Consider the following 14,107-nt stretch of genomic DNA (forward strand, 5'->3'; position numbering starts at 1 on the left):
TGTTTCATTAGATGATGGATTTCGCTGAGGATTTCTGTTTTGGTTTGACTTGGAAGACAATAGTAACTGGGGAATGGACAAGGTATATTTGTGCACGGTGTTCTCCATTACAGACATTCAAAATAGTCTTTATCTCTCTGGAAAGAACAGGTCATAAGCTTTGGAAAAATGACTGAATTTAGTTCTTGTTCATACACCTATACTAATAATTTATTATATTTAGCTTTACCCCTGTCAGGAAGGAAATAGGATGAAGAACTGTAGTGAAATCCAAGTTAGGAGTTTTGGACTAGGAGTTAACGTATAGTACTAACCACCTTATTATTACCTGTTGTTATGTAATTCCTGAAGTTCCTCCCAGATAAACAATGAAGTTTATGAAGTTTGAAGGTGTCTCTTATAGTGGAAGCTGCTTCACTTACATTCTGCTTCTGATAGATCTGTAATCCCTCATTTCCATATTATAAGTCTCTGCATTTAAATGCCTACATAGCAAGAACTTGGAGAATCTTGCAGTTCTGTATTCTTTAAAGTTTTGTTTGAATAATAATTAGGCTAACTTGGCTTGATGGGAAAGAGCCTGTTTAAAATTGTGCTATCATTAAATGCCATACAAATGAATCCTGGTAAAGGATGAGGTAGAGAATGTGAAACTGTTTCTGAGTACAAGGCCTTTGACACAACCATCTAGAAACTGAGCCAAAGGCCTGCTCTTTGTTCCTAAATGTTTCTTGCTTGAATTAACTTACATACAGAAGCTGTCCTGAGCTAAAAGCAGTAAAAAGGCATTATTAGTTTTACCACAATGAAAGCTAGGTGAGGCTAGCCATATGCTGAGGCATGTTGCTGACTAGGCCTAATGTATCTCACAATAACATGGAACAGTATTGTTAATTTGTTGTTATGTCTTCTTGTTCCTTAGAGCTGGAATTTATCATGCTATTTAACTGCTTGGCAGTCGTAACTTTTTTTAGCAATGAAATTACTTTAAAAGTGTACCTTCGTTTCATGATTAGTCATTTGTCATCTGGAAGAGACTTTTGCTAAGTGCTTTGCTTGGCTTCTTTGGTCAGTGTAAGATTCCAATCAAAACATTTTCTGAAATTTTTAAGCTTTGAAAGTTTGTATCGTGAATTAGTTCATGGTAAACTATGGATTTCTCTCACTTTCCTAACAGGATCAAATGTACCAACTTCTTGCTATCTGGCAAGAAGCTTCTTACCTCTTCTTTTAACTGTCATTCATATTCCTGATAAGGAATTTATGTTGTATAGTTTTCCTTTACATTGGTCAAAAGAGAGCCATAAGAAATAAATCCAATTCAATATTTTATAGATTATCTAGGCAATTGAGTAGCCTAAGTTTAGTAAAATGCAAATGCAGGTTCTGCAAATAGTTTTGATACTTTTCTAAAGTACTGCAAGCTTACATACTAGTTTATGTGTTTGTGTGCCCGGGTTCTTCATTCCTTCTGCTCTAACAAAAGGAATGCTGATTTGACAACTTATGGACATTAAAGACCTTTTTCTGTCTTTAAATTGTAGATAATGGTGTAAAAATACAAATGTAGCGAGTTGTTTAATATATAAAGTATAAATGAAGTACAAAAAATTTGAATATTATATCTAATTGGAGAACAAAGACTAAGGAACTGTGAAAGGCATTTGCTAGATAACAGACATTAGCATTAGGCAAAGGCACCTGGGACTTCTTTGGTGAAGAGCAGGGGAAAAAACAAATCATCTGACAAAGTAAGGACGAGTTTTAGTTTTATGGCTTGAAGAACCAATGATAATCTCCATTGCAAAGAGAGGGGACAGAATTTTGAGACGTGGTAACCATAAATCACACTCAAATACTGCTGAATATATTAAATAAAATTGACTTTTCCCCCACAGATGTTTAGACTTGGTATTTATTGAAATATGCAATAATTCAGAATTAAATAGCAACAAAAAATAACTGAATGTTAATCTGTTCACCTTTCCTTTTTCTAAATATTTCATATTCCTACAAATAATAGAAACGTGTGAAGCAGTAATGCAAGATTTGACCATTTGATTCTGAAGGATGCCAGATAGAAGTCTTGAGTCAACATTCAGAAAAGTCCATCACTTGCATTTCTAGTCTTACTTGCACTTGTTGTCAGATAGTATCTGTAAATTTTTCATAATTAAGATAAATTTAAAGGGTTCAATCTCAGCTAAGTGATGTTCTCTGAGTTGTGGTTTTCTCTGCCTGCTTATAAAATAAAGATGATAAATAGATACCATTCACATATCTATAAGATCTACACCATGGCAGATGGAGAGATTTATCTGTGTCTTTGGTTTTATTTCATGAAGTTCATCCACTCTTGTTCTGATAGCATGAATAGTACCTGTGCAGTTTGGTTTGAGGCTTCATAATCTAGGAAATTTGCAGCTATAGGCAGGATTAAAACCCCTAATATAAAGTAGGAAAAGAAGCCTTTTTTTTGTGCATTTCTGTAAAAATAGTCACAAAAGTCAAGACTTATCAGATCTTTTATGATCTCATCTTAGTGATGTCAGATAAACTAATTACTGAGAGCATGCTGTGAATGTTAAAGCATGACAGAAAGCTGTTTGTGACCCTTGCTTGGGTTGTGAACTGCAGAAGTTTACTATGCCCCAGAAAATACTGAGTTTCACCAGAAGACATACTCTGCAGTTTTTCACCTATCTTGATAACTGAAGCAGAGGTCTACTGTTATGCTTTGGGTGAAGTGATGGATGGTTTGACATTCTAGCAGATGCATCAAGATGCTTGAGGGTCCTAACTTACGTATTCTCTACATTCACAGGTAAGGAGTTTTGCTGTTACTCCATATTTTAAAACACACAAGGTAGTAAAAACATAAATGTAAATGCACAACCATTTCTTCATAGCATTCAGAATAGGCAATGTAATTGTAGCCATTCCTAAAGACAGATGAAAGAATCAAATCTATGTCTAATCTATTGTACAGTGGTTTCTTTCTCTGCGTTCAGTGGAACACAGGAAACGCATGGTTGGAATGATAGACTGCAATGATCCACCAGCATAAATTAACACAGCTGAACAGTTATTTTAATTCAAAGTGAGTAGCAGTGTAGTGACATTACATGGTGATTACAAAAGTGGGAACATCTCTTAAACTGGCGTTGTATTCCGCCAACCCAGGAAAATATGTCTCAACCACTCAAGTGAAAAATCTCTAGATCAGTTTTTATTTCGGCTACAAAGAAAAGAACATTTCAGCCATACACAATGAGCAAATTCCCCTCTTCCCCCCTCTAGGACTCATATTCAGATTAGGCAGACAGCCACTGGAGTTTTTGAGGGTATCGATGTCTGTCTTTTTAGTGAACTGTGTACTTGAGGCCTTATGGCACTTGCAGGAGGGTTGCTGCATCAGGAAACCTGGTGAATACTTTACCGCTGTCTGTTGCAAATCGGAGCTATATTTGATATCTGATAGCATTGTTTATAAGGATGCTCTCTAGGGGCATGTGATGCAGTGTGCATGTCCATGACTGGACCAGCAGTCCTTGCCCAAATTCCTGTGAAGTTTTGAGGCTTTGCTAATTTTCATACAACATCTTAGAGATAAAGCATGATAGCTAATGTGCATAAATATATTTGGCTTTATATATTTACTTCCATAGAAATAATCTGAGAAGATGCAAAATGCTAATGTACATGTAACTCACGTAAACTTATACAACATAAAAAAATCAGCAATGTAACAATGTGATTTAGCTACATTCAGAAACGAGTAACATACTTGATCATGCTATTATCTATGGTCTAGAAAATATATTTGGGAATTTGGCCCCTCATAGCAGAAAAAATAATAAATGAAGTGATTTTATTCTGTACCAAGGTTAAAAATAACATAAGGGGGTTCTAATGATCTTCCTAAAACCAGAAAGCAACTGCTAGTTTTTCTGTCAGGCTGGGTCATTTAACCAACGCTTGACTGGGGAAAGGAATTAACCATATATTTTCTGACTTTGAAACTAGTGTATGTGTCAGTTTTATTTTGTGGGATTTTTAGCTGTCTGATTTTTATGAACACATTTTCCCTTAATACTTGTTGAGGCATCCTTAATTAAGCATGTAAGTGTAACGTGTGTATTATACAGCAGTCAAGAAATAAAGGGAGTCAGGAAAACCTTTTGGCACCATAAATCAATACATGCTCAAAGTTACTGACCTACTGTATATTCTATCGTAAATTGTCCTTCTGCTTTCCTGTTACCACTGGCTATTGCCACAGCTTAGGCAATGGATCGAGTGCAATTCACAGCAGGAAGAATATTCAAAATGCTCGTCTGGCAGTTTATTCTAAAAGCAGGAATCGGAATCCCCCCACAGGTTGTCTTCATGGTCAGAAATGAAACTTGTGTGCAGTGTGGTTTCACATTTTAGATGTGGCAAACACACATTGCTATGACCTAATTCAAATTAGATGCATAAGAAATGGAAATGACATGACTGTCTGCAAGGGTGATAGTGAAGGTGAATTACAGAATGAAGCTTTTGTTTATAGAGATGAAGCACATTTTTGTAAAGCATGTAGCATATTATGTTGCTTATAAAGAATAAGTGAATAAGTTTACTTATCTGTAAGCATCGGCCATAACAGTACTGAGTTATAAACTCTAGTATGGCGTAATGATATGTATTTCTACCACCCTTTAGAACAGTGGACTACGCTCTTGATTTACTTTAGCTGAAATATTTCTCTTTCAGTACAACTTTAACATTGTGATTCAGTTAAAAATCATGCTCAGACTATTTTCCAGTGTTTCGTTGCTGATTTGTCAGAAGAATCTTCTTAGTGCCTCAGCACAATTTACATTTGGAACTTTTTTTAAATGTGAAGACAAAAATTTGAGGTTTTCTTGTATTTCCCAGTAACGGGTTGCAGTAATCACCTTGGCTTACCCTGCATTCCTTCCTCAGGCTAAGTTCCCATGGAAGTGTGACTTTGATGGAAATAATGAGTAAAGAGTGCTGAACAGGACCCATTGTGATTAGACACATGTTTTGAAAGACTTCTAGGAATGATAAACTGTACAGTCACAGTATTGCTATTTTATATTTAAGAAAGACCAATGTGATTTGGGGCCTTCTAAAAGAGCAAAACAGATAATTAGAAGTATATTCTCTTGGAGTTTTCCTGAAAGCACATTCTTGTCTACTTCTGTCATGCCCCAAAAATGTAAAATACATAGATAGAAACCAAATGAAAACTTCTACAGGGAGAACCTTTTTTGTTAATGTAGGATGAAGTCTTCTGAGAATTCACAGGAAATATAGTGGGTTAAAGATTAAAAAGCTAGCAATGTTACAAACAAGTAAAAGGTCAAACAGGGCCACCACGGACACAGACATTGAATAATTCAGGGGTTTGCTGTGTGTGTCACCTGCGGAGCTTCAGGAGTTGAAAAGGTGCAGAATCATGTCTTGCTGAACCATGGTAATGGTATGGATTATGAAAGAGTAATCTTACCATGGTGTTAATTAACTAGCACCAAGTAAACCAGCTCAGTGCTTATGACTTTATGAAGCTGGTAGAAGGAAGAATGAAATACGTGGTTTTGTGCACCACTCAGCAGTCCAGCCTTAGCTGTACATCCTACACCGGAGTGCACGGGTGGGTTTATAAACCTAAATCAGACACTTAATACTGTTTTTTTACTTTGTTTGTATGAAAATTGGTTTTCTCTGTGGAGCATGAGATGGAGGACATTAAATAGCAGTTGGGAGTGAAACTTAGCACTAGGCAGCCACTGGATAAGTGGTTGGGAGTGACAGTGATTCTCTCTAAGGAATTACGTGCAGGGTGTCACCTGCTGGCTGCAGCACAAAGGAGCCCCACAAGGAGACTGATAGGAAATAAAAAGCATACAATTAGGAAATACAAAAGTGAAAATTACTTTGAAACTCAGTAGGGGTGCACAGCAATCCACTGTTCAGAAGCAGATGAAAACTACCTAGGTCAGAATCGACTCGTCCCAAGTTCCACATAGTGCTACAGATAACGAGTCCATTGCCAGTGAATCAGTCAGTGCAAAACCAACTACTTAAAGTGTCAGAACTGTCAAGGACAGTTTGACTCATCTGATGACAGTGTTGAACCCATGTCACTTAGAGGCAATCAACAAATTAAGTTTGAAATCTCAAAAAGATTATCTCAATTTGAGAGACGACATTTGAATCAATACGCTTTTGGATCTTCTAGTAAAAGAGGGATGTACGTTGATTCAAGTTTACAAGCTGTAGACAATGGTCTGTTAAAGCAATTATAGTCACACATCAGGCTGGTTGGAAATCGATATCTGCAAATGTAAGATACTTGCATTTTTTTTTTCTGCACAGGTCTATTTGAAATAAACTAATAATTTTCCACTCCAGGCTTTGAGTTACTGCTGTTTAAAATGCACTTTATAGTCTACATTCAGAATCAGGTAATATGAAAAATAGCCTAGGAAAAAATGAATGCCAGACATTGATTGAAATTACTGTCATGTACACCATGGGAAAGAACTTAAATATTCTGTGAAATGCTTGACTTACTGTCACTTGTCTTTACTTAGCTTTCAGGTAGATTTCAAGTGCGTCAGTACAGTGATGCTAGCTTATTGTAGATTGACTTAGCCACAATTTCAACAATCTTGACGGACTATTTTGTTTCTTTTAGTCCTTTCTCAGAGTAATTTTAAAGAAACACTAATTAAAGCTTTTCTATTGAATAATACATGTGCTTCACCCTCCAAAGTTTAGCTTAAGGGACTCACATTGACAAAAATACATTATGCTCCTTTCACTTAATTTCATTAGTGGAACTTCTCTGACTTTGTGGGAACATACAGATTTTCCTCCAGAGCATGTTAAAGCACAGAACGATTAACAGAGCATTAGAAGTAACCACAGCCCAGGAATAATGTCAGTTACCCCTATGGCAGTATGCAAGTTCCAGGGCAATTTGTAGATGTTCTGTTCAATGGTGTATAAAATAGGGATGCACTGCATTGTACTTGAGGCACTTTCTTTAGAACTCCAGCCAAGTCTGAAACACTAAATAATTCAGACTTTCATTTTCTCATTTACCTAGTATACTTTATGCGCTGTATCGATAACAGAAGAACGTCAACATAAAAGTCAATTATTTTTTTTTATGTAAACCTAGAAGAGATGGTTTGATTCTTGTGTTTATTCTACTGAAAATCAAAGGAAGTTCTAGTGAAATCAAGAGGGTTTTACTGGTGTAAAATTAGGTTAAGGAAGAGGAGAATCATGCCCTCACAAACCGCTAAGAGGCAAGGGGTGACAGCAGAAAAGCATTGGTATTCTGCTGTGAAGCTAAGCTTCCTGCAATAATGAGTGCATAGCAGAGGCCAAACAGAAAGCAATACATTTGGGTTCAACATCACATTCACCTTTTGTGGTCTGAGAGCACATGGGAACAAAAGGAAATATGAGCAGTGATTTCAAATATTTCTTGTTATCCTTTTATTTCTTTACTGCTTTCTATTCCTTTCTGTCAGTTATCAGTGATCATCATTTTAAAACCACTTGTAGTTCTGGGAACAGTTCGTACTCTTTTGTTGAAGCATTTATGATTGTCAGTAAAACTTTTCAGGCTATCATTTTATTTAATATAAGCCAGCCTTATTCTCTTTCAGGCTACTAGAAGCATTTTCCTTTTTCATCAGCCAGTCAAGTTGCATGGCTTCGCTGTGTTGTGTGAAGTTTTGAATTAATGTTCTGAATTACATTGCACTCACTCTCATTTTAGGACAGATCTTGCACAACCTTGGTGTTGTATATCTACTTGCTATATGCAGGCAATTTGCTAACATCGATAGGAATTCATAGATATGTCATATTATTAGTACTTTTCTTGTGTGTGCGTGCCAGGTCTGATGAAATGAACAAATACAAAAAGCCGTTGACAATTATTGATCTTAATGTATGTTCTGTCTAGTGCAATTCACAAAATTCTCATTACACAAATACGAACTAACAATAATGCAGATTCTTTTTAAACAGCAGGGAACTATTCTGCTAAATAAATGTTCAGTTTAAAATGTTAATAAAAATTAATTGATAAAACCTAAAATTGGCTGAAATGCTGCCAGTACTGAGTTACTTCTCTACAGTGAGTATCTTCAGTTGTACAAGTGCTATTTTACAGTTTGGAAAATACAGCTTCAGACCTTTGCAGTAGTGTCATGACTTTCCTCACTAGGTCACCCACTCATCCTCTTCCTGGTTCTCTGATGATTTCTTTATTGTGTTATCCCAACAGAATATCATCTCCTCTTCTATCCTCTGCTACTCTCTCAGTCCATTTTCATCATTGTCCTGTCCTTATTTCATTCTCTTGTCTCCCTCTAGATAATATATCTGAATATGATGAGTTTAAAGGCCATCACGGTACTGATGATCCACAATTATACACCCTTAGCCTACATCAGATATCTCCTGTAGACACTGAACTGCCAGAATTACACCTCTGATGATTTTTTCTAGCCTTGACTGCTTCTGGTTTTTGCTGCATTGAATCCAAAACCACAGACTTTGAGGATGGGATACCAAGACTAAGCACAAACAGTGGAGTACTAACCCAAACACAAGCTAATGCTTTCCCTTTGAAGTAAACAAAATACTTGCATATGTAGCAATACAAGCTGCTGGGGAGATTGGTTCTTTGTATCTTAATGTGAAATAAGGGAGCAGCAGAACTAGTGGTTTGTTTTGTTTCGGGCTTGCATCCAAAGTTTAAAGACAAGGCTACCTATGTTACCTGGTTGTTACACGATGACTTGAGTGTGTAAGCCCTATACAACAACTAGTCAATGTTTCACAACAGGTTCCTTTTTTTATTGCTCTTCTTCAAGATGAGAAATTTCTCCGACAGGAGAATTTTATTTTTACCAATACTCTTTAGGATACAGCTTTCTGATAGCATAACTAATAGTTTCATTAACACAATTAAGCCATACATGCAACCTTGGTTTTGGGTTTTTGTTATGCCCTGAAGAGAGTTGCTTTCCAGGTTGCCTTCCATGTTTATCCACAAGTGGTCATCTACATTTCTATTTCTGTGGCTTCTGGTTTCATCCTGTGGCTGCATCTTTAAGATGGTAACATATCCAAACTTGCAGCTACTCTATCATTGCTGTTGTAACAGTATTCCTGTTACTCTGTGATCTTTCTTTTGATGGTTATAGGTTAGTCTTCTAACTTATTCTGAGCTTTCTTACCTGGAAAAACAACTAAAAAGGAGGTTTTCCCCATGCAGTCTGTCTAGTAGGTCTCTCCCCCTCCGTTCCCCTGAAATCTACCCATTTAAAACCACAAAATCTTTCTAATCACTATCTTAATCATAGTAAACTTGATTGAAATATTTTTGTTTACTTGACACAGAATAAACTGTTAGACATAAAATGCACTAGCCACTGTAAAGGTATCATCTAAAAAGGGCTATTTTTTATTGAATTCCTGCCCTTCCTTTTCATCTTCACCCAAATCCGTTTTCCTGTTGAATTAAAAATAATAAAAAACCCCAAAACAGATGTCTCAGGATTAGAATGCTGAAGGGTTGTTTTTTTTTTGCTTTATTTCTTGATTAAAAAAAAAAAAAAAAAAAAGAGCAATAGATTATAATCAACATTGTTTATTTCACTGCTTGACTTCCTAAATACTAGTGACTGGATTATGAGCTTTTCTGTGGATAATCAGAAAAGGCCAAGAATTGCCTATTTTGAAAATCCTTTCTAACTGGGGGTAGGAATCTGTATCTAGCAAAACTGATGGCAGCTTTTAATTCCTGATTAGTGCCAGTTGAAAAGCTGGGGAAATTAACTGACCAGACAGTAATCAGAAAGCAGAGAGTGACAAAGACTGGGAATGTTTGATGGCTACACTTTGATTATTAGCCTGACAGTGGAGACCTTGTTGCAATACTCACAGAAGACAAGAATTTTAACTGTAAAGTGGAGTAATACAACTAGAAAATAGTTGAAGCAACTTGTATATAATAATAATAAGGCTTTTTTATGCTACTTATGTAATAACATATAATGGAATGAGCTGTCACAACACCAGAATGGTCAGTTCTCACTTTGAAGAGCACTTAGATTCTTAACCTTAAGCATATGTTTAAATGCTTGTCTTGGTTACCCTTGCATCTCAGATTAACACCTAAATGCTTAAAAATGTGAATGCTCTCTGCTTCTTCACACTGTGTACTCTCAAAGGAGAAGAGTGACTACCTAGAGGTGTCCTTAGAACAAAAAACTTAGCTGTTTTTCTCTACCTTTCTGAAAGGACTGAGTCCTGCTCATAAAGTGCAGGAGATACTAAATCCTTAGATTATTTTTCCCTTTAAATTTTCTGTGTTTATGCTTCCACATGCCAAGCAGGTTCCTACCAGGCTGAATTTCATAGCCATACTTGTTCTAGATGAGCTGTTAATGCTAGGTTCCTTGGTGTAACAGTCATGTCTGGAAAAAATAATTCATTAGATCCTTAGAGGTGTTAAAAAATACAATATTTTTATCTCTGAACTGTAAAAAAAGATTTAGCAACATAGTTAAGAATGCATAGTGTTTTAGGAAGCTTTGTTAACATCTGGTAAAGTGCTATGTATGGTTTGAGTGGTTTTGTTCGTTGGCTTGTTTTGTGAAGTCTCATTACACCTGCTCACTATGTGTATGAATGAAGGAACTCCTAGTTAGGAAGCCTAGAGGTTTTACAAGAATTAGTTTCTAATATGTCACACAGTTCGTGGTTGCTGTATTAAGTATGATTGAATAATGTCAGTTAATCTGAAATGCTGTGATCCACCATTGCTCCTTTAGCACCCAGGAATACTTTAACTATCTTGACATGTAATTGTAGATTCATAGAATCATTTAGGTTGGAAAAGACCTCTGAGATCATTAAGTCCAACCATTAACCCAGCACTGCCAAGCCCATCACTAAACCGTGTCCCTAAGCACCACATCTATGTGTTTTTTAAACACCCCCAGGGTGATTCCACCACCTGTTTCTGTTCAGTTCCAATGCTTGACCACCTTTTCAGTGGAGAAATTTTTCCTAATCCCCGATCCAACCCTCCCCTGGGCACCTCGAGGCCGTTTCCCCTTGTCCTGTCGCTTGTTCCCTGGGAGCAGAGACCGACCCCCCCTGCCCACAGCCCCTGTCAGGGAGCTGCAGAGAGCGATCGGGCCCCCCTGAGCCCCCTCTTCTCCAGGCTGAACCCCCCAGCTCCCCCAGCCGCCCCCCCCAGCCTTGTGCCGCAGCCCCTTCCCCGGCCTGCCCAGCCCCCCCTGCAGAGTCCTCCAGCCCCCCAGCAGGGCCGACTCGATCCCCTCGCCCAGATGGTCAATAAAGACACTGACCGGGGCTGGCCCCAGCACGGAGCCCTGGGGAGCTCCACTCGTGCCCGGCGCCAGTGGGATGCAGCTCCGTTCCCCACCGCTCTGGGCTCGGCCCCCAGCCGGCTTCATGAGTGCTGTAACTCAGTCACAACATCTGACCACCAGGTCACCCACCAGCCCTTCCCTGTTCGTAAGCAGCAGGCCCAGCAGGGCATCTCCCCTGGCTGGCTCACTGACCAGCTGTGTCAGGAAGGTCTTGCACACACTCCAGGAGCCTCCTGGGCTGTTTTGTCTCTGCTGTGTTGTATTTCCAGTGGGCATCGGTAGGTTGAAGTCCCCCACAAGAACAAGGCCTCTATGTTCTCTGTCTCCATGACACAGAAACCCATTAGGTATCATGAATTCAGTTATGCAGTAAGAAAATAAAATTCTGACTCCAAATTATGAAGAAACAGGTATCTTTAAATGTGCCAAGTAGTGGTTTTCCAGCATAGAGAATTTGAAATGTTTTGATGAGTTTCCCCTGCACTTTTCCTGTTACTTAGTTTCTTGATCTGGTTTTGATAAGGCTTTATTTTGGTCCCCTTTTTTGAGTCATAGTGACACAGTGGCCTAGTGCTGGGCACACATTTATCTTCCTCTTAAGATGTGAAAAGAATTGTTATCAGCATGAAATTTCTCTTTTGAATAATCTTGAACATTAATAGAAAGTCATGCGGAATGAAGACTGAAATTCTTCACTGTCAGTGCGTTTTTTGAACACTGCAACTCTATAGTGTGTTTTCACAGTGAGACTAATTCTTTGTTATGGCATCGTGGATATATTTAGCTTGCAGTAATGTGACACTCTTTCCTCTCTTTTAAAGTTGCGTCATTTTCTTGGAGCTAAATATAATACAGTGTGGATCTTTCCTATAATGCTAATATAACTCACTCCTAGTATCATTAGTCTAGCACATTATTATTATTATTATATTGTCAGTGTAATGTTGCTGGAAGTAGTTGCAATTTTTAGGGTGATACTTGACCAGCTGCATTACTTCTCCAGAAAGTGTGAATTCATGTCCTCAATAGTGTTTCTGCTGTTTGGGATTCCAAGAGCAACAAGCAGTGACCACAGTACCAGTCAGTCTAATTCATCTCCTTTTTGAGCTTAGTTATGACTGTGAAGGTCTCATTCTGCCTCTCATTGTGTAGATCATAGAAGTAATGTATTTCTCTATTTCTTAGTAAAAATTATTCAACAACCAAAGATATCGTAGAGACTGGACAAACAAATGTGTCTGTTGGACTAGTAAAATGCATTAAATTGTTACAGCTGAAATAATGCATATTGTTCCTGTATTAGTCAGTGATTTTTAAAAAATAATATCAGTATTTGAAACATTGCTAATAGATGCAGCTCAGCAAGTCATTATTTAATGGAATGCAAGAGACAGAGGGAAATGATATTTTGGAGTATATGTCAGTTGCAGGAGAAAGTATTTGTGTGATGCATATTATGTCCAAAACTCCAAATGTGAAGAAAAGAGTGAAATAAAAGCAGTTACATTTCTTGGGTCTTGACTATTTTCATTTTAGCTCTGGGACAGAGATGAAAAAACTTCCAAGAGCCAAAAACAAATAGGAATTTGTGTGTGTCATCCGAAATGAATGTGATTCTTAACATCAGAAGCACTCAGAACTGATGGCATTGAAGTGCGCATGGAAATAGATTATTGTGCATGGAGGGGAGAAATACTGAATGACAGGTTTGAGTCTTAGTAAGAGTGAGAGCAAAACACAAAAGCAGAAGACTGAAACACTGTAAAATACAATGAGCTGAATCAACAGGAGCATCTGCAGAGGAGAAGGAGATATAGGGAGTCATGCTTACTGTTGAGTTAGAAGATGAGGTACGGAAGCAATGGGCAGATTAGATGGTGTAGCTGCAGGCAGAACAAGAATTAGCTACACAGAATGATGCGAGCACTAGTCATTGTGAATTTATTTAAGCAAATGAGCATTTCAGTTCATGCAAAGAGTTGGTGCCAGCGTGAAAACCAAAAAAACCCAAAAAAACACACACACACACACAAAAAAAGAGAGACAGTTAAAGTCTAAGCAGCCGTCAGAAACATCATCAGTACTATCTCCGTGGAACCTGAGACCTGTGTGCTACACTCTGTAAAACAATTCCAATTCTGTGTCTTGCTTTGCAAAAGTTCTCTCCTAATAGTAGGAATCGGTTCAGAGTTTGGCACTCTGAAAAATATCCAAATGACAATAGATCCAAAGCAGGTGATCTTCTCTACATTTTGTCAGGCATAGTTTGAAGCTTTTGGGAATACAAGGAAAGGAGAAGCAGCCACCGAGCTGTCTTTGTGATCTTGTGCTGGTATTCAGCACTTGTGTGCCTAAGAACGATGAATAGCATGATATCTTTCAGAGTTACAGCTGTGAATTAATTATGATTTTATGAATGCTAACTAGTAACTAAATTTCAACAAATTAATTAAAGAAGAACTACATTTAAGAAATGGAGAGCCTATTTTGATAAAATTGAGGCATTTTGTAAGGCTGCAGTTGGAAATAACACAAACAATGATCAGAGTACTTCTGGGGTATTTTTGCTGTTATCTTGTTATTGGTCACTCTTTGTGGCTTTATTATGAGGGGGACTTGTTTTTCACTAAATGGTCCATCCATCTGCAGGCTAAGAGATA

At 37.7% G+C, this 14,107-nt stretch overlaps 1 protein-coding gene across 4 annotated transcripts in view; it reads left to right on the forward strand.

Moving 5' to 3' along the window:
* The window catches only part of PCDH11X (protocadherin 11 X-linked), a 520,437-nt gene that overhangs the window by 107,544 nt on the left and 398,786 nt on the right, over window positions 1–14,107 (forward strand). The gene's annotated exons all lie outside the window — the stretch shown is intronic.

The sequence above is a fragment of the Falco punctatus genome (assembly GCF_963210335.1).
Source record: "Falco punctatus genome assembly, chromosome: 15".
Classification (NCBI taxonomy): Eukaryota; Metazoa; Chordata; class Aves; order Falconiformes; family Falconidae; genus Falco; species Falco punctatus.